Source organism: Sceloporus occidentalis, unplaced genomic scaffold (genome assembly GCF_023333645.1).
Source record: "Sceloporus occidentalis isolate IW3139 unplaced genomic scaffold, rSceOcc1.0.p SCAF_6, whole genome shotgun sequence".
Taxonomy (NCBI): Eukaryota; Metazoa; Chordata; class Lepidosauria; order Squamata; family Phrynosomatidae; genus Sceloporus; species Sceloporus occidentalis.
Genome location: NW_028316986.1, coordinates 22,996,122 through 23,000,662, shown reverse-complemented (window position 1 = coordinate 23,000,662; position 4,541 = coordinate 22,996,122).

Here is a 4,541-nt window from a genome sequence, read left to right as displayed (position 1 = left end):
TTTAGCTGTAACTTTTTAAATTACTGTAAGCTGCCTTGAATCCCATTTGGGAAAAAGCTGGGATATAAATTCAATAAATAAATAAACATAAAATAAACTTTGAATAAAGCTTTGTTTGCTGAAGCTCATGCTTCTAAACTGAATTGCTCTCACTCAAAGGTTGAAAATCTCTCTGCACTGCACCTTTCTTTCATTCTCAGAGAGCTTCTGGGCAGTAGTTATCTGGGCTAAAGCACATTGTTTTCTCAAATCTCCCAATCTGTTGGGCAGCCATCATATTGGCAGAATTCTCTTTAAGCTTAACACGAGCTTGCCTCTTTTTACTGCCCTCTCCTCTTCTCTAATTTTTTTTTATCAGTTGAAATCTCAAATTTATTATTCAAACTAAACTATTATTACTTCTTCTGACTGAACCAGGGGTGGGAAAATCATGTTGGGAGGGCAGGGCAGGAAACGAGTTGTAACAGAACAAACTGAAGAAGAACATGGACTCCTGTCCAGTCTGTTGGCATGTGGGGGATTGCCCTATTTGTGGATGGAATGCTCTTCCATGCCATCCTAAGAATTGTTTTGCAAGCGGATGGAGATACTCTTTTAAGGAAGGCATGTCAAAAATTTCCTTGATAATGCTGTGATGGGTAAAAAGTGTGAATTATGTCCATGTTAAGAAAGCGGTTCATTTCCAGTGAAAGGAAGGCCTGGTTCCCTCTTGGCCGTTTAGGAAAACTGTAGTATTACTTGTTCTTGATGAAGGTTTAAGATTACTAAATGTGTGAGGACGTTAAAGCTATCTTGGTAGTGTTATGTGCAGCCAGTAACATGCTGCACATAGCTACTTGGCTTTTTTGAGGCTGGCTCCCTGAACACTTCAGTTGTTTATTTTACCCACAGGCTGGCATCCATTGTATTGAAGGATCCTGAGAATTCCAGAGAATGAGCTTGATATGTTTGGGCCTCCAGATGTGTGTTGGACATGTGGTTATGATTGTTTACTTGGTCACTCTGGAATAGCAATGCTGGAGAGGCCAGGAATGGAAAACTGGCCAAGGCCAAATCTCAGTATGCAGAATCCTAAAGTTTAGAATATGAATTAGGATCATCAGCACTACTGTCCTCTGGGACAGGAGGGAATGATGTCTGTTCAGACCTGCTGTATTCTCTGGTTATGTAAACGAACCTTGAAAATGATCTATGGTGGCGCACAGGCAATTCTACCTGTAATGAGTGATGCAGAGGACTCTTCAGGTTTACTGGGTAAGCATACACTGGAGATCTTGTTTGGCTTTGTTCAAAGGAAATGATTGGATCAGACAATTGCTTTTTTACTATTTCATGGTATAGTATCAAACTGAATAATTCAGGGAAGTGCATGACACTGTGATTTGCTCCACATTCTGGGAAGACTAAATTCTTGGGCGGGCAAATGGAAGTCAAAGGAAGGCAGACATGGAAGAAGTAATAAATTGTATTAAGATAACCTGGAGTTCAGCCATTCCTTCTATGTAGACTTGTCCAACCATTTCTGTATTTACCTCAAGGAGGAGGAAAATCTTTCAGCTGAAAATAAAGGCATTAATAAATGTAACCAATTCATCTTCAAAAATCTGACTCTTATTTGTCCCTTCTCTAGGATTAAATGAAAGTTTTCAAAGGGTAGGTAAATTGGATTAAGAGATTTCTTTTACTGTCAGATACTTTGGTAGGGTGGAATATAAATGGTCAAGAGTAGGCTGTTTATAAGTTTGCTCTTGAAATCCTTTCCTGCCACCTGGTGGTTTGTTCATAAAGATGCTTTCAGTTTCAATTGGGTGAATGAGCAAACAGGACTGGAATATTTTGGTGACAAGCTGGAAAGACCTGCTGCCTTTTTGCCTGAAATACTCACCTGTCCTAGAGAGCAAGGGAGCTTTGGGCAGAGTAGGGCTATGAGCTTCCTCTGGGAAGAGTTACACCAATAGCTTCAGATGTATCCTCTGGGAAGAGTCAAGCAGTTCCATCTGCTGGTTTAACTCAAAAGTGCTAATTTGTTCTATGCCCTCATGCCTCTGACAGCCTGCACTTTATTCTTTCTGCATTTTCTCCACTTCCCAGCTGCTGCTGTCAGAAGCAGAGGAAAGGGAACTAGAAAGACTGTAGTTTTTAAAGAGAATGAGACTAGAAGTTTCTGAAAATAAGGGGAAGGAAAAAAGTGATCACAAAAATTTCCTTAAAAAAAAGAAAAGAAAAACAGCTTAAAGAACAAAAGCACCATAAGAGAGAGCTCTTGGCAAAGATGGGGAAAACTGAGCAAGAGCTTTCTAGAAGGTGAAGTCAAAAAAGCTAAGTTATATGTATCTGGATGCAGGCATTATGACAGAGATAGAAAGAGAGATGTCTAGTGACTCTGTGGACTATGTGAGACTGGATCATTTTGAGTTTGTAAATACTGTTGAAGTGGACAAGATTCTTGGCAGTGTTAGGAAGACGACATGCCCTCTCGATCCTTGCCCATCATGGTTGACAGCCCAGAGGGGGGGGATGCAACAAAAACACTATAACAATCCATAATTAATGCATCTCTCAGGGAGGGAAGATTTCTATTGAAATTAAAGCAGGCAGTTGTCAGACTACTTAAAAAAACCCTCCCTGGATCCCCTGGTGAGAAAGAACTACAGATCGGTCTCCTTATTACCATTCTTGGGCAAAGTGATTGAGAGGGCAGTTGCCTTCCAGCTCCAGGTTGTCTTGTCAGGGATGATGGGAGTTGTAGCTCTTCACCTCTGGCTCTAACTCACCACCTTGTTATGCAGCAGAGCTGACCAGCTTTGGTCAGTGGTTAATGCTTTTCTTCAAAGCAGCAGAGTTTCAGAGAATAGGCTGAAGACCCTGACAAACTCTTCTTCCTCAGATGTCTCCAAACTTCTCCAGGATTCTGCTGGCTCTTGTATCTTCACTCAAGACACCAGACAACTCAGTAGTCTTATATAAAAGATCTACTTTATTCTACTATATACAAATACTATATGCCCTATAAATCACAATCTCTACAATCTCCAATACTCCACAATATCTCCAAACTACTCCAGCTACCCAACAAAAAACATTGGCAAACATAGCAATTATTATAGCCATTGTTAATCACCACCCACTAGTCAGTTTCCACCCAGTGGGTGTGTACACTCATTTTGATTGGTTCACATAGTTCAACCCACACTTAAGACCAACCCAAGTATTTCATCATTTTACCTTGTACACTTAATGAATCTCAGGTGTTTCCAATTGTACATTCTATAATTCTGTCCTTGACTTTCAAGACTTCTAAATTACATTAGCTTTTTCACCTGTGTAGCTTCTTAATTGCTCTTGCTTAGTCATTGTGACTTTCACATACATATTTTATTTCTATTACTGTATGTCCCATGTTGCATTTTCCTTAACAGTCTTGGATGAAGCCGATTATCTAGACCCATTTCAAACTGGCTTCGGGGTAGGATATGGAATTGAGACTGCCATAGTTGCCTTGGTCGATGATCTCCGTCTGGGCATTGACAGGGGAAGTGTGACCCTGCTGGTGCTCTTGGACATTTCAGCGGCCTTCGATACCATCGACCATGGTATCCATCTGGAACATCTGAGGGAGTTAGGTATTGGGGGCACTGCACTCCAGTGGCTCCATCCCTACCTCTCGGGCAGATTCCAGATGGTGATGCTAGGAGACAGCTGCTCTTTTAAAAGAGAGCTGACATCTGGCATTCCTCAAGGTGCCATTTTGTCCCCCATGCTGTTTAACATTTACACGAACCCGCTGGGTGAGATCATCCAGAGGCATGCGGCACGATGTTATCAGTACGCTGATGACACACAAATTTATTTCTCTATGTCTCCGACTCTTGCAGTGACTAAGGATGGCATCTCTCCTCTGCCTTGGGCCGGTAATGGACTGGATGAGGGAAAACAAACTCAGGCTGAATACAGAGAAAACGGAGGTACTCGTGACAGGTACCTTAAGTCCAGGGATGGAGATTTGTCAACCAGTCCTGGATGGGGTCACACTTCCCCTAAAGGACAAAGTTCGCAGTTTGGGAGTACTCCTGGATCAGTCTCTGCAGTTGTCATCTCAAATAGATGTGACGGCTAGGACTGCTTGGTATCAGCTTCGGTTGATACGGCAAATGCATCCCTACCTGGACCAAAAGGACCTTGAAGCAGTAGTACTTGGCACTGGTAATCTCTCGTTTAGATTTCTGTAATGCGCTCTACTTGGCGCTACCCTTGTACCAAGTTTGGAAGCTTCAATTGGTCCAAAATGCAGCAGCCAGATACCGGCACATCTAGGTTTGACCATATAACACCAGTGTTAAAATCTCTTCACTGGCTGCCAATTAGCTTCTGGGCGCAATACAAGGTGTTGGTTATCACCTTTAAAGCCCTACATGGCTTAGGCCCAAGTTACTTGAGGGAACGCCTCTCCCTACACAATCTGCCCCACCCTCTCAGAACATCAGGGAAGTACTTATTAGCAGAAAAACTGCTCCCTCAAAGCCAATGTGGCTTTAGAGCTA